General features: G+C 38.1%; 1 protein-coding gene across 5 annotated transcripts in view; it reads right to left on the bottom strand.

Moving 5' to 3' along the window:
• Window positions 1–26,916, bottom strand: part of HS3ST1 (heparan sulfate-glucosamine 3-sulfotransferase 1) — a 113,977-nt gene that overhangs the window by 30,146 nt on the left and 56,915 nt on the right. For 4 of the 5 annotated variants that reach the window (XM_020795014.3, XM_020795019.3, XM_020795015.3 and 1 more), the window contains exon 2: window positions 16,949–17,079. The exons of the other annotated variant lie outside the window; for it this stretch is intronic. The gene's annotated coding sequence lies outside the window, so the exon portion shown is untranslated. The remainder of the gene's footprint in view (window positions 1–16,948; window positions 17,080–26,916) is intronic. 5 annotated transcript variants of the gene reach the window in all.

The raw sequence follows: 26,916 nt of genomic DNA on the forward strand, positions 1-26,916 counted from the left end.
TTTGTATTGTTAATGTGGCTAAGTGGTAACAGCCAATAATAATATATGGGAGGGAAACTCTAAAGACACATACAATAGATGAGAACAACAATGGTCCATAGTGAAATAAAAATGGCTCTAAGGGAAACAAAAACATGTTTTCCTGTTCAATTCTTAAAAACATAGAAAAAAGAGAAAATGACTTGCACGTAACTGATAGAAACAACTTGGAATTAGGCAGTGACTTTCATGGAGTCTCAGTGGGTCAGATAACTAAGCGCTTGTTAGAAGGAGTAATTCAATGATAGCAATGACAGAAATATGGCTCTATGAACATTTTTGGTCTTTTGTAGCATCTTGTAAGCTCAGATATCCTTTGACCTCACAGATTGTTTTCTCAAGAATCCATAGGTTTTTTTTATTTATTTAAAATTATTGATCACTTTTGTCATCACTCTCACACTAGTCAGGTTAAAACTTCTAGAAACAGATACAATTAAAACTGATTATACATGTTTTAGAAAATCAGATTTAAGATTTTCTCTAAAAGCCTATTTGAAAGTCGTTCTTTAAGACTAAATGCATTTAGGAATAATGCAGTTTTGGCTGCCCACTGGAAGATCAACATGGATGGAGCTAGACTGACTGACTGACTTGGCAGTGTATTCCACAACTGAGATGTTGCTGCTAAGAAAGGTCCATCTCATATTGCCACCAATGCAGTCTCTTGGTGTGGTAGGACACAGTGAAGATTTCAAATTCCAGGCGGGCACATATATCAGCAGCCAGTCTTGGAGGTATCCTGCCCCCAAGCTGTATAAAGCTTCGTAGAATATAATAGGTCCATTGGTTCCAGCATCTGCTGAAGACCTCAGTATATTTTGTCCCTGGCCTTGCCTAATCACACTGTAATCCCACATAATTCATTTCACTAACAACATTCTGCTTCCACACTGCCTTTTCTCCTAATCATGAATGGTGAGTACAGACTCAGTCTAAGGGCATGTCCAAAATGGGATATTGATTGCTATATGGATCACTGTTAGTATGATTTTGTTTGACTTGTGTGGAGTCCCTTCTCACAGGAAAATAGACATTTCCAGTGTGAAAAGAAGGATTGCACAAGTGAGAGATAAAATAGATTGCACAGGAAAAAACAACTTTTAAGAGTGAACCAGACCTGGTTGGACAGGCTTTTGAGAGTTCCACAGAATTCAAATGCCAGAACATATGTACCTCTTAGTCAACCACCAATCTATGCATCCTAGTCTCTGTTCTTTATTAAATCCTGTTGAGTAAACTGCTCATCTTTATACAAGACAATTATGTGACATATGAAGCCAAAAGATTTCATTAAGTGCCCTTATCCTCTTTCAAGATGGTAACACATTTTCCAATTTCTCTTAAGAAGCCATAGTGATGCTCCTTTTAATCCCACACCTTCTAAATTGATTTAGTCTTGATTTATTTACCTTACTATTTCTTCCAAATCTACTTTGAGCATGCCTTTCTGGGCTAAAATTGCTTTTTTGTGCCTCTTTTCTTGGATTTAAAAATGTGAGGATTAAAGGCTTAGCAGATATAGTTTCAAATATTGCAATGTTCCATAGGGTGTTCATATCCTTTTTGGATCAAAAGGCTAAGATTACAATCATTAAACATCAAACATACTAATTTGAAAACTAATTTGTGAAAAAAATATGCTTAGAAATCATCATTCATGCTATCAGGTATCATTTACTTTTACAGTTTTTATTCTCACCCCCACTCCCATGACAGGTAAAAAATGTTATATACCTAGCAAGCTATCTTGCCAACTGCATAATTATTCACTTCAAACGATGCATTGACTTTTATGATCAAAACTCTCTCTCTTAGAACTGTTGTTGGTAAAATATACAGTCCTCGCAACTTGATAATGTATCTGCAGAGGACAATAAATCAAGATTTGAAATTTAAGTGTAAGTTATAAAAAAAAGGAAATACTTATTTCTGTTTATAGCTCACTAAGAAAGAAACAGAATATAATAATACAGTTATTTAATGATCACAGCTTTTTCAGAGGGGGGGAATCTACTCAGAAATATGATAAAGTTTTTTCCCCTTTTCCATATAAAATTGTATTATCATTAGTCTTGTTGTGATATTGAATTGAGATAAATGCACAAGCAGGGGGCATGTTCTCTTCACATCCCCTCTGTTTCACATTAAAGTTGCCCTTGGTGCATGAACGGCAATAAGTCCAAAGAGGGATACCGCCTCTGCCCATGGGGGATAGGTTTGATGGGGGATTGTAGGCTCACACAAAGCCAACAACAGCATAGCCTCTCCTTCCACCATCTCAACATCCTCTACAGTGGTGCCTTGACTTACGAACTTAATTGGTTCTGGAACTCCGGTCATAACTCGAAATGGTCGTGAGTCAAAGCACCATTTTCCATAGGGATGCATTGAAATGCAATTAATGTGGCCAAAGGAAAAAAATCATCAAAAACCAAAAAAAACAGAAAAACACTGCAAGACCCATCGGAAATGTGATTAATCTGTTCTGCCAGGAGAGGGGGGAGGAGAAAAAGAAAAGCAAACAAACTGTGCAAGACCCTTTGGAAATGCAAAAAAGCAAAGCAAAAAGCAAACAAATCCTGCAAGACTCATCGGAAATGCAAAAAAAGCAAAGCAAAAAACAAACAAACCCTGCAAGACTTATCGCAACTTGAAGCTCCGGTTGGAAGTCGAAGCAAAATTTTGTGGCTGGAGCTGGTCATAACTCGAAATAGTCATAAGTTGGGACGTTTGTAAGTCGAGGCACCACTGTATATGAAGAAATATTCAAAAAGGTGGCCATCTGCTTCAGCAAGTAGAACAACCCATTTCATCATGAAGAGCAAAACAAACCATCTATGGACTACAATCCACTTCTTTGACACATGGAGCATATGGGTTGACATAGGAGTCTGATACACACAGAGCACATGGGAGTTGGTGGGGGAGGGACAGAACATGCTACGTTTTTCACAAGAAGGATGTTTATAATGGAAAAAAAGTGCTGGTCTTTTCACTCCCATGTAAGAGTGAAAAATCTCCCAGCTGCCTGTTTTTCAATAAGGTCTCGAGAAAAATAATCTGCGAATGGAGTCTACTTATACGTATCATTTCTGATCATCCACTTTGTGTTTCATGGATCATGAATATGCCTTGAGTTTGGTGGCTATACTTTTGGGGGCTACACAGGAGAGGGCCTTTTCTGCTGCTGCCCCCAGACTTTGGAACTCCCTCCCATGGGAAGCTAGGCTGGCTCTATCTTTGCTGTCCTTCTGCATGCAGGCAAAGACTCTTCTCTTCAGGCAGGCTTTCCTTGAGTGGCTGCCTGAGAGGGGTCTTTTAAATACACTCTTGTACCTTACTGCTTTGAATGTGTTTTGGTGTAGATTATGTTTTTTTGTATGGTAATTGTTTGATCCTTTATAGCAGGGGTCCCTAACCTTTTTAACCCCGCGGACCAGCTGGGGAAGGTGGGGCACCCCTTGCACTTGTGCAAATGCATGAGGAGCGTGCTCTCTCTCGCAGGCCCACATGCACTCGTGTGAAGGAATGGGAGGGTGCTCACATGTGTGCACACTCTCTCAGGTGCATATGCAAACGGTGGCACAGCGCTCATGCAGGCACTTGTGCACATGCGCAAATGACAGTGTGGTACTTGTGCAGCTGTGCATTCATGCACATGCACAAAGGGGTGGGGGAGCATTCATGTAGGCATGGCGTGCACATGCAAGCACAAACCAGGTGAGTGTGTGCAAAGGGAGGGGCAGGAGGTCTGTCTCCACGGACTGGTCTGGCTCAGGCCATGGACTGGCACCAGGCCATGGACCAGGGATTGGGGACCTTTGCTTTATAGTATTTGTATACTCACTCTTTTTGGCTCTACTGTTGTCTTTTAATGATGTAAGCCCCTTGGGACTTTTTAAGGAGAAAGGTGGGTAGAAACAAACAAACAGAGTCTATATTTTCCCCTTCCCCTACACTTGTGCATCCACATTCAACTAATCATGTCCTACCTAGCCAGAACTGCCAACAAACGAGAATGCATGCATTTTCTTCCAAAAAACTTTCCAATACTCTTTCCATGTACCTCTATTCTGACCATCAGTTAATACCTTGCTCAAGATATTCCCAAGACATTCCTACAGCATGCCTTTTCCCCTGTTCACAGTCCTATAAATGCTGATTATTTAAGGAGCTGTCTATTTGAGTTGTGTATCTATATAAAAACATACAGTGGACCCTCAACTTACAGACGGCTCAACTTACAGACTTTTCAAGTTACAGACTTCTCTGGCCACAAAACTTAAGTTCGACTTGCAGCCGGAGAATCGACCTACAGACCAGAAAAAAACCAAAATGGAACAAAAATTTAACAAAAACGGCCGGTTACGGGATTAATTGGTTTTCAATGCATTGTAGGTCAATGGAGACTCAACCTACAAACTTTTCGACCTGCAGCCACCATTCCAATACGGATTAATTCCGTAAATTGAGGGTCCACTGTAGGTTGAGTTTGGAGGAGATCCCAGGCTTTATTTAGAATTGTAGGAGACAGAACTGGAAGGCGTCACACAAACCTGAGGCTGGGCAGCCAGAAAGATTAACTCATGAACAGTTGACTGTTGATAACCATGTCTATTAAATGACACTTGTCCCATATTGCTCTCATTGTCTGCCACTATCTTCCAACTATTCATTTTATTTTCTACCCTGTCTAGCCAAGCTGCTTCTGAGTCTGCAATAAACCATTAGGTTGGTGTGGTAAAGATGGCATTAAATTGCTGGGGCCTCACTATTACCCCTCCTAATGTGCCAGTGGCAAGGCCCTGTGGAAGATGCAGGTTTGCACTCTTCGGTTATTTTGGCAGTAAGGGAAATACTGGAGAAAATGAGCTCAGGAGTAATTCCATTTGGCCCAGTGGGTCTAAGCTGGGGAAACAGATCAGATTGGAAGTTCTCTATGGAGTCTCAGTAACCATATACTCATATTCCACAACAGCCTATGTATTCTGAGTCCTTGCAGAGAAAGACAAAGAGTTGAAATTTCAAGAGAACTATTTTTATATCACCACAGAATTAAAGGCAGCTTTGTCTTGTGATTCTATTAAGATGACTTAATACTAAGACTGCATCAGTAACCGTAATTATAGGACTTTCATAAGAATAATTATGCCAATTATAGTTGATTATTATATAGTCATGTATGGATTTCAGAACAAATCTTCATCTGACTGTGTAGGCAGCAAACATTCATATACATTGTATTAAATAATTAATCAGAATTCCCCAAATATTAGTTAGAAGCTGACTACAGGCATGTTGAACCTACATTTAGGGGCCAAGGAAGGGAAACAAAACATTCTTCAGGGTGAATAAATTATATTATGAACCATTTCATAAAGTGAAAAAGCTGCCTTATAAACTGTGCTTAGGTGCATTCGAGTTCTCAACAAAGACAAGGGCTGTAACCATAGAGAGCTATTTATATGCATACATGGATTTATTTGCCCCTTCTGAACTTTCTTTGTCCTATTCGCCAGTACAGATCAAGCAGTCAAGAAAAAAGGCAAGCCAAGACATTTTAAAACTAATGTCTTCCTTTGACTTATAGTTACAATTTCACTGTGAACTACAGACAATGTTCTTGCTGTGTAAGTATGCAGTCTTTCCTCTGGCTTCTGTGTTTCACAGCCTAAAGGCTACTTTTTAATGATATTAAGCTGCTTATTTTAGTATATACATAGGACGCAAACTAAGGATATTAAAAAATATTAAAAAATGCTCATTTCACTGTAACAGACAAGTACATTTTATGTCTGTATTTGTAGCCTCAAATCATCCACCTTATTATTAGAATCCTACAGGAAGCATTACTAGGTACAAAGCTGTGTTATTTTCCTATTCCATTCCTATTTAAATTATTGTAAGCCGCCCAGAGTCCTCTGGGTAGAGTGGGCGGCATATAAATTAAATAAATAAATAAATAAATAAATAAATAATAAATAAATATTTTATTCCAAATATACATAACCTAAAATGTCCTAAACCAAATTTCATCTTTCCAATAAACTGTGCCTACCCATTTTAAGAGCAGCTCACCTTTACTTCAATTTTATTAAAATATAATGTAAATATGAGCTGCTAACCTTTTGCATACCATTACCTTTCACAGATTCTCTCTCTCTCTTTCTTCATGCATGCACACTCACACACACACACATACATTGTGACAAGGTAATCAGAAGGACTGGTTTGGTCAATAGTTTATCCTGGGTTTTGCTGAAGACACCAAGATCTGCATCTTTCATCATAAACACCTGCCATAGTTATTTGGTAGGAACAAGGCCGGGGAATCCATGGCCGGATTCTTTCTTGGTATATAAATGGTTTAAACCATATTTCAAAAAGCCACTAGCAGCATTTATGACGTCTCCAGTTTCATCAAATCACCAATGTAACAGCAAGTGACATAAACAGGATTAATTATTTGGCGAGTATATATTGTGCTGTTTTGTCTATCACATTAATCAGACACAGAGCATACTTGATAACTATGGCTGCCAATAACATTAATATTTTGGTTCAGTATCAAACTTAAATTGTGCATATTTGCTTAAATAACTGAATGAAACAACTACCCCTCAAAACTGCCTTATTTGATGCTTTATCCTTTTTGTTTGCCAACAAAATATTTTGTATTCAAGTGGGTGTAATTTAGAATAGACACAAGACATTACATATTATAATTTAGAATCCAAATCAGGGAACAAAATGTTGAATTAAGGAGGCTCCAAAATTTTCATTTATTTATTTATTTATTTATTTATTTATTTATTTATTTATTTATTTATTTATTTATTTATTTATTTATTTATTTATTTATTTATTTATATATATATCCCGCCTATCTAGTCGATTAAGACCACTTTCAATATATAATTCAAAGTATAGTCAATTTATATATTTAGTATTCATGACCAGGCTTGATAATTAGATCAAACTGAGTTTCAGAATATCCAAACATGTAATTGTGTCAATAAACTGAGTGTGGATGTCTTTTAATTTTTTTCAAAATGAAATGGTGTAGAAATTTTCAAGCCTATTTAACTGAATATTCCTGTCCTTTTGCACATATGTCACAGAGTGTTTTTTCTTTCCCACTGCAGTGGTGGGACTGGTTTTGACTTTTACTATCTCTTTTGGGCTAACTTACTGTGGGGAATCAGAAGAGATACCCTTTCTGAAAATCCTGAATAAGATACACACTCAGTTTTAATCCTGCTAGAAATTTCCGAGTCTAAAATGCAGTGGGTGAGACACCCTGCACATTTGCAAGGGGAAACTGAATAGTCCCTTGTGGGAATTATGGCAAACCTTAATAGCTCATATAACCATTCCTGAAATAAAGAGGATTCGGCCCTTATTATTTTATTTTATTGCAATCATGATCAGTAAAGTAGAAAACAACGACAGGGTTGTTATATGCCCCACAACCTAGAGATGTTAGAATGGTAGATACTCAGGATAGGACCTTTTAGCTCCATACCATGAATATGGAACTCAGTCCCAAGTGAAGTTGCCTTTAGCTCCAGACTCTTCTGTTCTATCAGGCTGCTAAATGTTGTTTTCCACACTTCAAACCAGATATTATTTCTCAAATTTTACTGTATTTTTTTTAAAATCTTGCTGGATTTCTTTGTTTTATAAAAAATTAAAAGCCTTTTTGCTGTACATTTTCCAAGGTGTCCAGCAGGTGAAGAGGACATTTTATTACATACTGGCAATAGGTAAGGTGTACATCCATTATCCATGCTGGATAACAGTGTGTGAAACAGCTAATGGGGTTGAAAATATTTATTTTCCTCCCAAGTAGTTATAAATGTTTGAAGAATACAGACCAATATTTGATAATTACTGGAAGCAAGTCATTACCATGTTTCATGCCTTATTGTCAATGAGCACCATTGTTTCATTTAAGTTATACCATCATATTTATTTATATGAACATTATACCAAAAGATAATAATAGCAGTACAAACTAAAATATTAAGATGTCAACCGTGATACAGAATTCAAGTGACACTGGAACATTATCCAAACAGAGCAATCAGTAAAAATTGTTCAGAAGTGAAAGACAAAGACTACTACACTTTGAAACACATTTCATTTCGTTTAGTCATTTAGTCGTGTCTGACTCTTCGTGCCCCATGGACCAGAGCACGCCAGGCCCTCCTATCTTCTACTGCCTCCCGGAGTTGTGTCAAATTCATGTTGGTTGCTTCGCAGACACTGTCCAGCCATTTCATCCTTGGTCGTCCCCTTCTCCTCTTGCCATCACACTTTCCCAACATCAGGGTTTTTTCCAGGGAGTCTTTTCTTCTCATTAGATGGCCAAAGTACTGGAGCCTCAGCTTCAGGATCTGTCCTTCCAGTGAGCACTCAGGGTTGATTTCCTTTAGAATTGATAGGTTTGTTCTCCTTGCAGTCCAGGGGATTCTCAAGAGTCTCCTCCAGCACCACAATTCAAAGGCATCAATTCGTCGGCGGTCTGCTTTCTTTATGGTCCAGCTCTCACTTCCATACATCACGACAGGAAAAACCATAGCTTTGACTATTCGGACTTTTGTTGGCAAGGTGATGTCTCTGCTTTTTAACATGCTGTCAAGATTTGTCATCACTTTCCTCCCAAGAAGCAGGCGTCTTTTAATTTCGGGGCTGCTGTCTCCATCTGCAGTGATCATGGAGCCCAGGAAAATAAAATCTGTCACTGCCTCCATATCTTCCCCTTCTATTTCCCAGGAGGTGATGGGCCCAGTGGCCATGATCTTAGTTTTTTTGATGTTGTGTTTCAGACCATTTTTGCACTCTCTTCTTTCACCCTCATTACAAGGTTCTTTAATTCCTCCTCACTTTCTGCCATCAGAGTGGTGTCATCTGCATATCGGAGGTTGTTGATATTTCTTCCGGCAATCTTAATTCCGGCTTGGGATTCCTCCAGTCCAGCCTTCCGCATGATGTATTCTGCATATAAGTTGAATAAGCAGGGAGACAATATACAGCCTTGTCATACTCCTTTCCCAATTTTGAACCAATCAGTTGTTCCATATCCAGTTCTAACTGTTGCTTCCTGTCCCACATATAGGTTTCTCAGTAGATAGATAAGGTGGTCAGGCACTCCCATTTCTTTAAGAACTTGCCATAGTTTGTTGTGGTCCACACAGTCAAAGGCTTTTGCATAGTCAATGAAGCAGAAGTAGATGTTTTTCTGGAACTCTCTGGCTTTCTCCATAATCCAGCGCAAGTTAGCAATTTGGTCTCGAGTGCCTCTGCCTCTTCGGAATCCAGCTTGTACTTCTGGGAGTTCTCGGTCCACATACTGCTGAAGCCTACCTTGGAGGATTTTGAGCATAACCTTGCTAGCGTGTGAAATGAGTGCAATTGTGCAGTAGTTGGAGCATTCTTTGGCACTGCCTTTCTTTGGGATTGGGATGTAGACTGATCTTTTCCAATCCTCTGGCCACTGTTGGGTTTTCCAAACTTGCTGGCATATTGAATGTAGCACCTTAACAGCATCATCTTTCAAGATTTTAAATAGTTCAGCTGGAATGCCATCACCTCCACTGGCCTTGTTGTTAGCCAGGCTTTCTAAGGCCCACTTGACTTCACTCTCCAGGATGTCTGGCTCAAGGTCAGCAACTACATTGTCTGGGTTGTCCGGGATATCCACATCTTTCTGATATAATTCCTCTGTGTATTCTTGCCACCTCTTCTTGATGTCTTCTGCTTCTGTTAGGTCCCTCCCATTTTTGTCCTTTATCATGTCCATCTTTGCGCAAAATGTTCCTCTAATATCTCCAATTTTCCTGAACAGATCTCTGGTTTTTCCTTTTCTGTTATTTTCCTCTATTTCTTTGCATTGTTCATTTAAGAAGGCCCTCTTGTCTCTCCTTGCTATTCTTTGGAAGTCTGCATTCAATTTTCTGTAACTTTCCCTATCTCCCTTGCATTTTGCTTCCCTTCTCCTCTCTGCTATTTCTAAGGCCTTGTTGGACAGCCATTTTGCTTTCTTGCATTTCCTTTTCTTTGGGATGGTTTTTGTTGCTGCCTCCTGGACAATGTTACGAGCCTCTATCCAAAGTTCTTCAGGCACTCTGTCCACCAAATCTAGTTCCTTAAATCTGTTCTTTACTTCCACTGTGTACTCATAGGGGATTTGGTTTAGATTATACCTGAGTGGCCCAGTGGTTTTTCCTACTCTCTTCATTCTAAGCTTGAATTTTGCTATGAGAAGCTGATGATCAGAGCCGCAGTCAGCTCCAGGTCTTGTTTTTGCTGACTGTATAGAGCTTCTCCATCTTTGGCTGCAGAGAATATAATCAATCTGATTTCGATATTGCCCATCTGGTGATTTCCATGTATAGAGTCGCCTCTTGTGCTGTTGGAAAAGAGTGTTTGTGATGACCAGCTTATTCTCTTGACAAAACTCTATTAGCCTTTGTCCTGCTTCGTTCTGAACTCCAAGGCCAAACTTCCCTGTTATACCCTTTATCTCTTGGCTCCCTACTTTAGCATTCCAGTCCCCTAGAATGAGAAGAACATCTTTCTTTGGTGTCAGTTCTAGAAGGTGTTGTAAATCTTCATAAAACTGTTCAATTTCAGTCTCCTCAGCAGTGGTGGTTGGTGCATAAACTTGGATTATTGTGATGTTGAAAGGTCTGCCTTGGATTCGTATTGACATCATTCTATCATTTTTGAGATTGTATCCCATTACAGCTTTTCCCACTCTTTTGTTGACTATGAAGGCTACTCCATTCCTTCTACGGGATTCTTGCCCACAATAGTAGATATGATAATCATCTGAGCTGAATTCGCCCATTCCTGTCCATTTTAGTTCACTGATGCCCAGGATGTTGATGTTTATTCTTGCCATCTCCTGTTTGACCACCTCCAGCTTCCCAACGTTCATAGATCTTACATTCCAGGTTCCTATGCAGTTTTTTTCTTTGCAGCATTGGATTTTCCTTTCACTTCCAGGCACGTCCACAGCTGAGCGTCCTTTCGGCTTTGGCCCAACCACTTCATTAGCTCTGGAGCTACTTGTACTTGTCCTCCACTCTTCCAGCGTCATATCTTTTAGCCTTTTGTTTCTGATCATGGGGCATTCTTGGCAAAGATACTGGAGTGGCATTGCCAGTCCCTACTCCAGGTGGATTGCGTTTAGTCGGAACTCTCCACTGTGTCCTGTCCGTCTTGGGTGTCCCTGCACGGCATAGCCCATAGCTTTTCTGAGTTACTCAAGCCCCTTCGCCACGACAAGGCAGCAATCCATGAAGGGGTTGAAACACATAAGTATCAGCATTAGTGTACATAAACTTAAAGGGTCTAGTTCCTGAAGCCATTGCATTATTTCTGACACCAGTGTATCAACACAAAATATGAGCTACAATCTATCTTTTCATGTAAAATTTCTAAGTGTCGGGAAGAACACGAACGCTCAATATATTTAAAAGAACCCAAACAATGTCGGATCTCTTCTGGGGATCCTGTTACTCATTGAGATAGACACATAACAACACTTCTGCTGACACCAGATCATTGGTGATCTTATCATTCTGCTTAGTTAGGCAGAGACTCCCTCTGTGCCTCATCACAAATGTTGCTATCATTAAAAAGTCTGAGTAGCTCACAACAAACTAGGTTAGTTGGTTTTACTTTAGGACAGTGGTTCTTAACCTTGGGTTACTCAGGTGTTTTTGGACTGCAACTCCCAGAAGCATTCACCACCAGTCATGCTGGCTGGGGTCCTGGGAGCTGCAGTTCAAAAACACCTGAGTAACTCAAGGTTAAGAACCACTGCTTTAGGACAGCAACAGCATAGATCCTGTCCATACATATAGTAATGGTATATGGAACCCTGATGGCACTGTTTAGCACGGAGAAGAAGAAGAAGAAACTTGTCTGCTTGTGTTTGTACTTAGTATGATCCATTCTTTAAGAGCTGTCCCACACCTTTCTGACCCTTGTCTAGGGCATGCATTGTATTCAGCAAAATTTGGAGCCTTGCAGGCTGAGGGGGCAGGCAGACAAAATCAGACCTGGAAGCCGACTAAGACCGGGCTTGCCTCTGCACTGTGCAGTGCCCTGAAGGCTGGCATTGCCTCTGCCACTGCAGCTCCAGATAACACCTTAGCAGAAGAAAAGTCACCACAGCCTCCTGAATGAGGTCTGAGAGAAAAGGCAGGAAAGGAGGCTATGTTGACCCCTTGAACTCTACTCACACAAAGCAGCTCAGCCCCAGCAGAGCCCTGGTTGAGGACAAAGCGAGGGAAGGGCGGGGTTTCATCCCACCTCAACCTTCACTTCAGCATTCTTCCCTCATGCTGCAGCTGTCCTTGGCTGTTGTTGTTGCTCTCTCCTTACTCACAGGTAAACCGGGTAAACGTATTCATGCACAAACCAGGTAAACCTTGCTTTGAATGGATCTGTCTCTTTTCCTGACTCTTCACAGAGGATCAGGGAAAGTGGGAATTGATAGCTGATCAGACTATAAGGAGTCATTTGCTGTGGGGTAGGAGGAGCACACCAAATGGCGCATCCCTCTCCTCACCTCAATAGACTTTTTGTCCCCTGGCCCAGCCCACAATCAAAATGTCCAGTCTGGACAGGCCCACAGTCAGCCCAAGAAACCCCTGTGACTTCCCTCCTGCAAATAAAGAACAGATGCACCATATCATTGTTTTCCAGTCTTTCTCTGGTTTCAGTTATATTTAAATATTTTATTACTTATTACAATAATGATCAGAATGAATTATGTTTCTTTTGTAGCTCGATGACTGTGTAGTACCCTATGATTACTAAATTTAAATTTCCCTTTTTGCAATGCAGTTTATAGAAAAATATACAGGTTTACACTAAAATACCTCAGCTTCACAGTCACTGTGCAAAACGGAGAAGATCTTCCTTGGTTCAGTAAGTGGCTTCTATTGATGGTAGGCAAAACCAGAGAGTATTGTGTCAAAATCCTACTAGTGTAAAATCACTGGCAGATCTTTCAGTAGTGAATTTTTATTTATTTATTTATTTATTTATTTATTTATTTATTTATTTATTTATTTATTTATTTATTTATTTATTTATTTATTTATTTATTTATTTATACACCACCCCTCATGGCAGATTAAAAAAACTGGCATAGGCATGTTGTATCACATATCAGTCACATGACTGTGTACAATGGGAAACGCCTATACTAACTTCTTAACTTATGACAATTTGCCACAGAAAGTTATACCAATGACATTATACTGCTGGGCAGGCGAGAGAGAATTTTGTTGCAATACCTTGGCAACTGTACAGAAAATTTATCAAGTAGCTCTTTCTTAAATTGTCAAAGTTTATCATTGCAAAATATGCCAGTAGCTTATTAACGTTCTTTTCTATATACACGGCATGTGTGTGATACTCAACCTTTGGTCACTTTTTAATTAACATATGGAGGATCTTTTTAATACATTTATCTACCCCAGGGAATTCTTACCTGCCAAGGAGTAGCACTGAAATAAGTGGAGTTAATTAACTGAGATTTAATTCTAAAGTTGAATTATTGTTGTATGATATAGCTCATAATTGAAAACTAGGAAACAATGAAGAAATCAGAGATGGGCATGGATCATAGTTTGGAGATCCAGCCCAATTTCTTGCTGTGCTCACACAGATGTTGTGTGAGCATAGCGCCTCCAGTCCTGCCTCCCCTGCATGCTTGCCCATTCCTCCAGCAACCTTTTCTGCCTCCTCCATCAGCCACCCACTCAGATGAAGAGGTGGGGCTGGGATTCCTGTAGCATTACCTTTGAGTGGGTGGCTGATGGAGAAGGCAGAAGAGAGAATAGTGTGCTGCAAAAGATGGGTGGTGGGTAGTTGCACTGGGAAGGCAGGGAGGGAAGTGCACATTGCCTGAAGAATGAGTGGGCGTGCAGGGGAGATGGACGATGGGTGATGAATTGGGCCAGACCTCTAAACCAAGGTTCACGTCCATCTCTAGAAGAGATCTGTATCACTGTGTGAATGCTACATTCAACTATCTGTATTTTTATAAAGAAAATTGGTAGGAACCAACTAGAAAATAGAGCCATTGTCAGAGGAATCAAAATATGCTCTGGAGATACACGTACCAGAACAGAGAACGTAGAGCACTAACTTACAAAAAGGTAACACTTTTCAACAGCTAAACATTTTGCACAATCAAACTAGACATTACAAACAAACAAAACCTGTAAGAACTTATGTAACAAAATGGAAAGTGTTACAAAATAAGCAAACAAAAAAGGAATCACTAGAATTTGACAGACACATTTAATATGTTAATTTCAATATTAGTTGAATCCAGTGTAATACACCCCCTTTTGGCCTAGTGCTGTAGCAACAACTTGATGGAACTTCTATTCCCCGGTCCCTTTGTAGCTGCTGTAGCTGCCGGAATGCTGACTTAGAAGGGTTTTGCAGCCTACAGAGCATGTTCTTGGGTTGAACAGGGAAGGGGCTACAGTGGGAAGATGACAATGGCCCCTCCCACATCTGCTGCATTCTGCTGTCCCCATACCCCAACAAAGGTCCAGTGCTAGGTGGTACCCCTGGTATATTGATCATGTAATGAAGAACCAAACAGATGTTACAATATATTGTCAAAATCCTACTGGTGTTTGCATATTGTTTGTGCAAGCTGTCATCATCAGTAACTGCAGCTCAATGACACAATGCCAAGCTGCACTATGGATTCATGCCTGGTCACACACACAACTCTGCAACTGAGATGTGCCCCAATGCCTCATCAATGAGCAGCAATTCACTGCAGCTAGTTGCACAACTCATACATAACTATCAAGAGAAGGTTGGTCTTCTCTTTTTCTTAGCTCCAAAGAGAGGTTATTCAACTTCATATCCTAGCGACTGATCTTCCAGATGTGGGATGCCATAAGAATTTACTGAAAACAAGTTTTCATATACTTGCTCTTTGTGATAAATTATTCTTATCCTATTAAATACAGTCAGTGTCCTAGAAATGTTTCAGTTTTCTTCTTTTGAATGAATCATCATCACCATCAGGACCATCATCATCAGTTTCCAAGACAAGTAGCCGATACATATATGTTCCTATTTTCTTAATCCCTACAGACTAGATTTCTTGAACCAGTGTCTCAACATCTGATTTTAAGAAGCACTCTCTAATGTAAGAAGATTCATCTCAAAGCATGAGATTGCAAAACAAGACACAAAGTGAAATCTCAACTTTGATTATTATTTTTAACATACATAAGAAATGTAATCTGATCTTCCCTAATTAAATTGCTATTCCATGACAGCAACATCTGGTTGCATAACACTCAAATATGCTTTTGGCTAAGTATGTACAGATCAAGTTGTTTTAATTGCAAATACTTTTTTAAAACAAATTTCCATTTCAGTTTTAATGAATATACTACTACTGAAGCATGTTTATGTACGCTTTAAATTTACAAGTAATGGGAAGGGCTTATTTAAAGAAAATAAATCAGTCAAAGATGCAAAGTATACTTTATTTATACTAATAAAGTTAAATTGCTATAGAAAAACGAAGACTCCACAGTAGATATTACATGTACTCTTTGCTTAAACTTACATCATGACAGCAAGATACATCCTGGGATAAATGCAGAACAAGAAGCGTATTGCTAATGGATGCTTCTACAATACAGTAGGACCCCAGTATCCATGGGATTGGCTATCTGTAGTTTCAGTTATGCAGAGGTTACCTACATGCAACATACATACAACATACAATGGGGTGGGCATTTTTGCCCCAACCCCTTCTAGCCTCTGTCCCACCTCCTTGTATACTGTATATAGAGTTCGCTACTATTCACGGTTTCAGGAAAAATACCCCATGGATAAGTGGGTCATACTGTATTGTTCCTGATATTTATTTATGCATCTATTAAAACAAATCATTTGTAGAAAGAAGAAAAGAAATATAAAGCTAAAAAGAAAGAAGTTTGGGATACATACAAATTATTAGTAATTTATTTTAAAGTAAGCCTAGCACGTCTCACGTAGCAGTTTCAAGTAAATACAATTTTAATATATAATAAACTGGCCTCTTTGCATTTAGATGAATGTTGCTTGTCTTGATCTTTATGTGTGAAGGAATAAGCTGCGCTGAACTCAAAATTAAGTTGTGTTGAGTTCAGTGGGGCTTACTACTCCATGTAGGTGACAAGATTGCAGCCTAAAACAAGTCAATTCCTACAGTAGCGTGGGATTCCATTCTTTTCGTTTTTATCAAATTCCATTATCTATAGCCAAGCATTTTTTCCAGTTCAGCCACTGATATTCTAAGTTAACATGTTTGATGCTGAGAGAATATTTATGTATTTCTTTGTATAAGCTATTCTATCATAAATCTGAAATCTGTACCCATATACATACTCCATTTGTTTTAAATATCTTATGCGTTTTTAACATCTAATTTATCCGACTGTTACTTATAAGTACTTTCAATAATCTGTCTCTCGTGTACATATTAGACCATGACATTCTTCTTCAGTTAAAATATTTTTGTAAATGTAGAAAAATGCAAACATTCTCTAATTGGATGACTTCTAGACCAGAAGGTAGTAATACATAGTTTATGTGTTGTATAAAATCAGTAAATACTGACATTGTTTTTCATCTGGAAATCAAACTTTCCAGACCTTTGTAACATTTAAAATGCCTTACTGCAAATAACCATGAGCTTTGGAGATCTGGCTTGTGCAAAAACAAAAAAACCCAACTGTATGTGACAATGGATTTACTTTTTATCCATTTTCTTAAAAATTTTTTGTTAACTCTTGGGACTTCATGAAAAGAAAAGTGCAGGAAAGAGAGCTATTTGGCTCAAAGCTACACTTACCTGGATTTATAGTTTAGCTGTTGTTAGGAATATTGGAAATACTGGACAATGACTCCAGCAACTGTATAGTGACAGAAGGGGCTCAGGGCATCATTCCACAGTGTGACGTTTCTTTTTGTATGAAATAAAACCTGTAAATACAAACAATACATGCATTTCTTTAAGAGATAAGCATACAGACACAAAAACTCACATACAAACATACACAGCAAACCCTCGTCCAGTGGATGCTATGTTCATACAAATTCTGGCTGAGAGTACATATTAAGGTTCTGCCAAGTGAGGCATTTAGATAGTATATGAACATCACAGTTAACATTGCAGAAATCACCATGGCTTGTCCTAATGTGTAAAGTCTTCTGATTGAGCAAGAGCATGTTCAAAGATGCCTTCAGATATGAACACACAGTAAGATTCAAATGTTAAATGTTTCTCTATGCAGACTTCCAAAAATGTAGTTTTACTGAATACAAATTCTGTAGGAGTTTATTTTACATCCTCATGCGCTGTCTGTTTGGGTGACTGGTAGGGACTTATCTGGGCTTGGGTGATTATCTGTCTATGTAGCACTAACCAATAATTCCTTCCAGCTTTTGAAATTCCAATGAGAGCTTTGCCTCCCTGCTGAGCATTCTATCCCTCTCTTTCACTATTTGTTTCTTGCTATTGGCAGTTTGTTGCTGTTGATCTGTTTGCTTGATTGGTATAAGTGCAGTAAAGAAAGCAGAATACACAAGCTTGTAATTTCAAGCAACTGTGAGTAAAGAAATTTTTTTTTATTCTTTGTACTACAAATGTCTCAGAGTGAATTATTCAGACTTTAATTGCTGGTTAATGGGGAAGGGGTAGAGTCTGTGGAACATTTAGCTATTCTTCTCTGTTGACCTCTGTACTTCTACTGCATAGAAAAGTAATTTTACCAGAAACTCAAAACTCTGCAGCAAATTGAGATGGGAGGGGGACTCCCAACCCTTGGTGTTTATATATATGTAGGTCACATTTCATTTCAGTGGCCAATCTGCACTAAGGATCACAAAAATATATACTGAAAAAGTGTTTTCACTCTCTGCTCTGAGAATATTCTAGTAGGCCAATTAAAAATTCAACAGAGGTAAGCAAGAAGGCACCTTGCTGCTGTGGGAAAGTGATGGCTTCAAAGGTACGACTGTGATGCATGAAAAATAGTCTGCACATCAGCAAGATTGCATAAACACTTTACTTTCTTGAATTCTTCAATTAGCATTTCTTTTTTGCACATCTCAGAGGGTTCTTTTTTAAAAAAAACACTAGCCATTTTGAAGTATAGACAAAATAGGATGTTTTTATAAAACAGCTGGAAAATTAGTGACAGACTGCTGAAATCTCCTAAATGGCATCTCCAGAAAAAGATGCAGGCTAATATACAAAGTGTAATATACTCTTCCACACCGATGCTGAAAAGGACATGCTTTTCTGCTGCTTTAAGCACACCAGCAGTCATCTGTACAGTTTACATGGCTTTCTTGTCAATACCTGCTGATCACAGTAGGTGGAGAAGCAGATTCTCTTATGATGTGCTTGTTAATTAAGCACTGCAGTAGCCATTCAGGATAAAAATTCCAGTACTGCTTTTCATATGAAAAAGAAGAAGAAAAAACCACCCACCTAAATATATCAGGAAAAAAGATTTCATACAGCATTAGAAAACCCTACCCTTTTGAGTGAACGTCTGCTCTCCATTTTTACTGGGGGAAAACACTTAAAAGAAAACATTTGAGAGCATAACTCACAAAATACATTTCATTGTTACTAAAAAGGAACATGGCTGGGCTTTTTCTAGGGGACCAAAAGTTCACAGAATCTGCAGCAGTTCAGTGTTGCAATCCAAGATATCCTTTTCACTCTAAGTTTGCATGACAACATTTGCACTATTATTTAGTGATTTCCACATAGAATGTTACTTCCAAGATTTTAGAAGCCAATGTATTTCGCTGGTTAGATGCAAAGTATTACTAAATAAAACTTTTCAAATCACTTCATGTACAATTAAGCAACTAGCCTTAAGGATGCTTCACATGCTTCTTTGAAACATATTTGATATGGTTTCTTCCTGAATGTTTTCAAACAATGATCCCCAGTATCAGCACCTGTCTAATCCAATCTTCCTTATTATAGTATGGCTTGAATATCAGTTGGTGCACTTATACCAACTGATACAGTCAACGTTCCCTCTAAGGTGCACACAAGTGTGGGCGTGGGCATGGAGAGCTCCAATGGTGCCATGCAGTGGCAGCCAGGGTCGATGCCTATTTACTTCCAGGTTTCGGATGGACACCCCCCCCCCACTGCCACATGCAGATGGGAAAAACTCCCACGCAACAGGGATGAAAATTAAAGAGAATGTTGAATAGTGTTTGTGATCTTTTCCAAAGAGCACAATCAAGACAACTACGAGAATAGTTATATAACCCAAGAGGATCTTTTACTTATCCATCCCATTCACACAACATAGCAAACGTTTCACCACTCCCTGAATCTACAGCAAAGCTGGCAATCTAGAGTTGAGGTTTACTATACAGTAAGGGGAAAAATCAGTAGTCCCAACAGAATGTGTACTTTTTGGAGCACCTTTAGGAATTTCTTAGGCCTTTCAAAAGAACCATCAGAGTCAGCTTCGGAACATTGAGAAAACTGTCAACTTTCCCTAGGAGTTCTCCATGGTTCCAGAGACCCTCCTAATCCTAACTGCCATACCGATCCTGTAAAAGGATGCAACCACATAGTGAGGGAAATGCAAAGTTACCCACATTCACTTGCTATGAAGCTGCAGCATGGAATTTAGGCCTGTTTGAGTTAAGTGACCTCACAGGGAGCCAACAGAAAGCTTTTTTAAATGCCTTGTTTGCAATTCTACTTATAGCCCAGCAGGTTGTGCAGTTGCAAAGAACTGCATTAACAAGGGGCTTCCCTTCTTAATTTCCTCATTTTGTTATCGATTCTTTTTAACATGGGACAGAAGCTCCCTTATAAAGGTGTAAAACAAACAGAGTGTTGCCCACAGAGGAGAAGCTTTTTTAAAAAGTGTCTTGGGAGAGAGACTTTGCTTCCTATGAGTGTGTGCTGGCAATGCTTTGTGTGTGTTTGTTTGTGTGTGTTGGAGGTGGTGATGTCCTCTCTCATGAGACAAGAGGAAGATGCTTCTACAAAGCAATGCTTTGTGTGTGTATGTGCAGCTCATCCTCCTTTCTCCACCGATTCAAGCAATCACATACCTAAACCAATGCAAAATGATTCATTTCTTAAAAAAGAAGAAGCCCCAGCAGCATAGAAGAAAAATACAGATATGGGGTTGGGGGTCTCCAATTTAAGTATCTCCTTTTAAGGTAAGCAGAAGGTGTTATCTAACACCTGAGACACAATGAAAAGCCAAAGTCTTAAAATACAGTATGTGCTCTTTCAATATGTCCTATGAAGACATTAACCATCATGTACCTTAGAGGCTAAAAGGATTATAATTCTTAAGATCACATGAGATGCCTTTTGAAAACATTGTCCCAACTAACCTAGATAACAATTCAGCAGGAAAACCCTGATGAACTATCAAGAGTAACCCACTCAGCCAGAACTGAAACCCACAAATTAGCATCAGGATATTGACTTCAGGGGGATGATGTCAGTTTATTAATCTGAAAAGATGGTGTCAGTCCCTTAATTTCTAATTGGGAGTTCCTTAACATGCAATAGATACATTTACTGAATCAGTGAGGATTTAGTGAGTCATCTTCTCTGTAAATTCCATTGCTTCAAATGGGCCCAATCTAGTTGCTAAAATGCTAAGAGTAAATTTCAACTAAAGTAACCCTACTTGAATCAATAGTTTGCAGAGGAATTGACTTAATTAAAACGTATTCATTCAATGGGTCTACTCTGTTGCAACTTACTACACTAAGCAACAGGATTTCACCCATTATATGTAAATTTTCCATATTTCCAAGATTGATTAATTGAATACATCACCTAGTAGTGTGATATACACTTCCTGGGCAGTAAACAACCAACACATATAGGCTACAGGTAATACAATATCAATTATAAACACTGATGAAACAATAAAAAAATAAAATAAAACCATGTAACTCTCTGAATCTGACATAAATAAGCACATTTAAACCACAGTTGGGCATCACATGGCACACATTAATAAAAGGCCACTTTCAACAATTCTGTTTTAAATAACTTCTTAGAAACTGGGAGGAAGGGCGCAATTATGAAATTTTACTAGTAATTTATTCCAAAAATACGTCATTTTCATGCACGGGGGAGAGAGAATGCTAGGATACAAAGTGTTCCCAAAACATATTGTTGTTTCTTGCTGCCCCTTCTATCTGCTATGTAAATCTGCTGATTGTTTAGTTTGGCTCTTAAACTGCCCAGCAAATTATTTATCAATGTAGCAGGAAGCCTTAGTTCTGCTGCTCCTGATGATTTAAGAAATTGCAGTGTAGGTGACAGAAACAGATGTTAAATTAGGACAGCCAATACATTAATCCCAGCCTTGGAGTAACTCAAAACACAAGAGAACTAGAATACTCAAGCCAGGATTCATGCCATTGCTTGAACTCACAGAATAAGAACTGTCTTTTAGCCTCCCTCCTGTTGGTAGTGTGATGAATGAATGCTAATGAAGGACAATGTATAAACCTTTCCATTCTCAGCACATAGCTTTCAAACTTCCCAATTAACCACTATAGTCTATTATCTCAAATTTTTAACCAGGTGACAGGTGGCTTATATGAGCTTAAATGCCAGAATGTGAATCCTTGAAATAAATTCAATAAAGATTAAGTTTGTTGACAGGGGATGGAGGGAAACCAGATCCAGAGATTACATATGTGTGTACACACAATCTCTGAATCTGGTTTTCCTTCACCCCCTGTCCAACAAACTTAATTGCTATTGAATTTAGTGAAAACACAAAATGCCTAAGTGTCTAATTCCTACCCTTGCTGTATATCAGTGACAAGGCATAGCATTTTTTCCCTGTAAGCTTACTTCTGTGAATTTTCTACAAATATTTTTTTTGCACTGCTTGAAATGCAGCATTTCATCATATACTAATTTCATGTCTAAATACAACATAAACCTAAAATTGAAGTTGCAATTAATATTTTTCTATAAGATTTTCCTTACAAAAACACATATATTTATATACACAGCTTGTCAAACATGTTAAAATTAGTAGCTGAAATCCTGTTCTCTAACTTACATCTGCAGAATGGTATTGATGTCATGAGCAGATGCTAATTTTCTGTAATTAAATATTTCCTACTGTCCCATTGCTTTCCAGCTACTGAGTAATCCCTTTTATTGTGCTGAAGCTGTGGGAGCCACAGAACAGAAGGAAGAAGCCTTCGATTGCCAAGAATTGCTGCCAGCAGATTTTCAGTAATTAAAGACTTCCCTCCTTCTGTGGTTTTCACAGTTTCCAAGCAATGAAACATAGATTTCAGAAAAATCATGGGACAGAAGAAGGAAGTTTTAAATTAGCAAAAATTGTCCCCTGCCCATGATGTCATCATACTTCCACAGATGCAAGTTGTTGAAAAATAATTAAATGACTAGTTTGAAAAGTACTGTATTACAGGAAAAGCAGGCTGTACATGTAATAAATAAAGCAAAAAATATAAATAAATACAAGTAGCCTCTTTTCATGACATTATCATCCTTCTACAGACATATGTTATAGCGCAGGGCTTTAGCCAACATACTATTTGTTTTCTGTTTTCTTTTTTTAAAAAAAAAATCTAAATGTAAGGGAATGTATGTTAGTAAGTTGACACAATATATTTATAAATAAATTTGCATCTGAAGATTTGATTTTGTTTGAACATTAAAGTCACACCAGCCGCATATATTAGTGGAATTTTTTTCCTAGATGTTTATATAGCATGCAAAATTCAGTTTGATTTAATAAATACAAGTCAAATGTGCTGCATTACATCTCTGTTGATTTGGAATGAAAGGATATATGTAGAAAACTCCTTAAAATGCTTGATTCAAAAATTTCCACAAAGCCTATGTTATTCCTATATAGAAATTGCTTTTGGCTAAGGAAAATTAAAATACTCCTATACAAGAAACTTTTTGTTTCTCTACAGTGGGCGAAAAGTGGCATTTTTTTAAAAAAAGAGAATACAATCCACATTTGCAATAAGTGGAAAAGGATAAAATAATGAGAAATATTTTTTATTCTGGTATGAAATGCTTTCTACAACAAAGCTAGTAGACATGGAATACTGTAAGCACATCATGTGTGTGAACTGAGGTGAGTTGATTAATTTATTTCAGTATGTTTAATACAGAGAAACTGTTGAGAGAATGTTTATATATGTCTTCGCGAAGGCTTTCACGGCCGGGATGTAATGGTTGTTGTGGGTTTTTCGTGCTTCTTGGCCGTGTTCTGAAGGTGGTTTTTCCTAACGTTTCGCCAGTCTCTGTGGCCGGCATCTTCAGAGGACAGCAAACAGTTTGCTGTCCTCTGAAGATGCTGGCCACAGAGACTGGCGAAACATTAGGAAAAACCACCTTCAGAACACGACCAAGAAGCACGAAAAACCCACAACAACCTTTATATATGTCCTTCGATAACTGAAATGTATTTTACTAATAAGCAGCACCACTTAATTGATAAAAGAAATATTTCTTGATTACCATTAATTTTTGCAAAACCTGTCCCAGAAAATGAATAAAAATGAACAAAAATGCTGTATTCCTATCTCCATGAACATTAAAAGAACAATTAGAGCAAATTTGCATGACACAGAGGATGAGGAATACTGAAATTTAAATTATAGCACTTGTCTGTACAGTCCTTGAAAACTTTGCATCTGGAGACGTCACTTCCGCCAGGATGGCGATGCAAGGCTGAATGTCCGTCTCTTCACCCGATATCTAAAAAATGAAGATAAATGCCTTTCTCCCTGCGGGTCCTGTGAGTAAATAATTTTTAAACTCCTTATGAAAACTTCTGGCAAATATAGAAGGACTTTTGAAGCGTAACTGCATTGTCTTTAATCTAAAAGAAAACACTTTCACTTTTGACCGGAGAAGCCGGAGGCTGAAAAGAGAAACAATGTGGGCTGTTGAACACGGCTTGGCTTCCTAAGTTATAAATCTCTGCCTTGTTTATACATGAGGAGAGGTAGAGATAGGACGAAAACGAGGAGTAAAAGCTGGGTGCGTGTGCCATCACAAAAACCTTCGGATCGCAGCCTCGATAGAGTTGCCCGGTTACAAAGAACAGAGGAGGGGGAGGAGTCGAGCGATTACTTTACAACCACTATGGAGAAAACAGTTTCAGATTTGGTCTCCTCCATGAAAGGAATGCAAAGCCAGTTTGCACAGCTTCTCTCTAAAATGGATTTGATGTTAGAAGGGCATCAACAGATGAGTCAAGATTTAAAAAACTTCAGGGAGAAATGACAGATATTAAGACAAGTTTAAATAAAACAGAGGGCAGGTTACAACAACTGGAAGATTTTCAGGGCAGCCTTGGCCAAGGTTTTCAGGGCAAAGTTGAAAAACAAGAGGAATCTATTAATGACGTAAAGAGAAAGCTCATCTATTTTGAAGACAATGCGAGACGTAACAACATTAAAATAATGAACTTTAGTCACAAGAAAGAAGTGAGTTTAAAACAAGAGGTAATAGACTGGATTAACACAGTGATGAACTCTCAACATGTGGCTGAGGAAGTTATTGAGAGGGTTCATTTTGTTGGAAAACCTCAAAGAGACAGCAGACCTATAATAGTGAAATTTTTCAATTATAACAAGAAAAATCAGTTCCTCAAGGTCATTAAAGAAAAACCTGAAGTGTTAGTTTACAGATCAGACCCAGTTCAGATCTATCAGGATTTAAGCTCTGAAACTATTCAATGGAGGAAAACAATGAAACCTATTACTTCAATCCTAACTAAGAATGGCAAGAGATACAACTGGGGTTATCCTGTTTTTTTGAAAATATGGAAGGATGGAACCCTACACAAAATACACTGTTTTGACGAGGGAAAACATTTGTTATTGGCTTGGGGAATTTGGGACCAGAGTGTGCAAGAGACAAGTAAGCAAGTAGCTCTGTAAGGACAGCTGATTTGGAAGATACCCTCAGAAGATTTTTTTTTATTTTTTTGAAAAATTTTGATTGGAAGAGACTAAGGGAACCATTGGATGTTGGTATAATCTGGCTTTTTCCCCCCTCCTATTTTCTTTCTTTTTCCCCCTGCCTATTGTCCCCTTTTCCCTTTTTTTTAAGACAGTTAATTTGAAAAAGAAGATACCATTAGAATTTTTTTTTTTGATTTTTGAATTTATTTTTTTTTTTGATTGGAAGAGACTAAGAGACATTATAGGATGCTGGAATAATCTGTTTTTTTTTTCTCTCACTAATCTCCCTACTTTTTTCCCTCCTGCCCATTGCCCCTTTTTTCCTTTCCCCCCCAATTCCCCTCCTTTTTTCTTCTTTTTTCTCTTCTCCTACCTCTCTTCTTCTTCTTTTTTTTCTTTTTTTCTTTTTTCTTTTTTCTTTTTGGTAAGGGAGGAAATTTTGGGGAAAACTCTGTTTTTTTTGTTTGTTTGTTTGCTTGTTTGTTTAATCTCTCTCCCTTTTTTATTTTCTTTTTTTTAATAAACAAAGAACTTGTGTGTTTGTTTTGGGGGTTTTTTCCCCCTTTTTCTAATTATAAGCATGTGTTTTACAAGTATGTGCACACATATATGGCTCTAAAAAAAAAGAAAAAAGAAAAAAAAAGAAAGGGGGGGAAGTTTTGGTTATTGTTATTGGTTTGTTTTGTTTTGTTATTGCTTTGGATTGTCCGACTAAGATGGGATTGAACAAATAAAAAAGGGAAGGCATTTGGATATATATATGTGAATAAATATATGATGTGGGGTGAAAAGGAGGTGGAGGTTCGGCTGGGGTCCAGACTGGTGGGAGTGGCGTCTCCCCCCCTCCCAGATCGCGTGTTTAACATTAGTGAGACGCGGGGAAGCTGGAGGGAGGAAAAATGTTTATATGTAGGGAGGAAGGGTAGGGATAGAGAATTAGAAAGAGGTGAATTTAATTTTTTTAGTTGTTTTTGTTTATGTTTTGGGAATTGCACAAAGGGACCAACTAAGAAGCAAAAGATTGAACAGATATGGGGAAAAACATAAGAGTAGCCACTTTAAATGTGAAAGGCCTAGGAGCTGTATTAAAGAGAAGGAAAATAGAATTATTATTAAAAAAAAGTAGAGTTGACATTATCTATCTACAAGAGACACATCAATTAAAGGATGGAGTCAATGAATTGAAATTGCAAAATATACATATATATGAAAAAACATTTGGGACATCCAAATCTAGAGGGGTAGCAATATTAATATCTAAACATTGTGAATTTGTAGTAAAAGAAGTAATAAAAGATAGTAATGGCAGATATTTGATAATCCAAGGACAAATGGGGGAAGAAGAATACACATTAGTAAATGTGTATGCACCGAATATGAACCAAGGAGAATTTTACAAACATGTCATTAAAGAAATGGAAAAAGTTAGGAAAGGATATGTGATTATGGCAGGAGATTTCAACATGGTCTTAGATAAGTTGAAAGATAAATCTACACATAAAAAATATGAATTGCATAAAAGGGATACCCCCCTAAGTAAGATAATAAATACTACCGATCTGAAAGATATATGGAGAGAATTGAAGGGAGATGAAAGGAGGTTTACATATTATTCTGCAGTACATAAAAGTTACTCTAGAATAGATTTTATGTTTATATCACAAAATTTAATTTCAAAAGTAGTAGACACAAATATTAATGTGATAAAGATAACAGACCATGCATTGATGGTGATGGAAATAAAAGTGAAGAAAGATTATAGAGAAGCTAGGAGATGGAGGATAGACTCCAATATTCTTCAACATACAGAGGTGATAGACAAAG

This window comes from Pogona vitticeps, chromosome 3, assembly GCF_051106095.1.
Source record: "Pogona vitticeps strain Pit_001003342236 chromosome 3, PviZW2.1, whole genome shotgun sequence".
Lineage (NCBI taxonomy): Eukaryota > Metazoa > Chordata > Lepidosauria > Squamata > Agamidae > Pogona > Pogona vitticeps.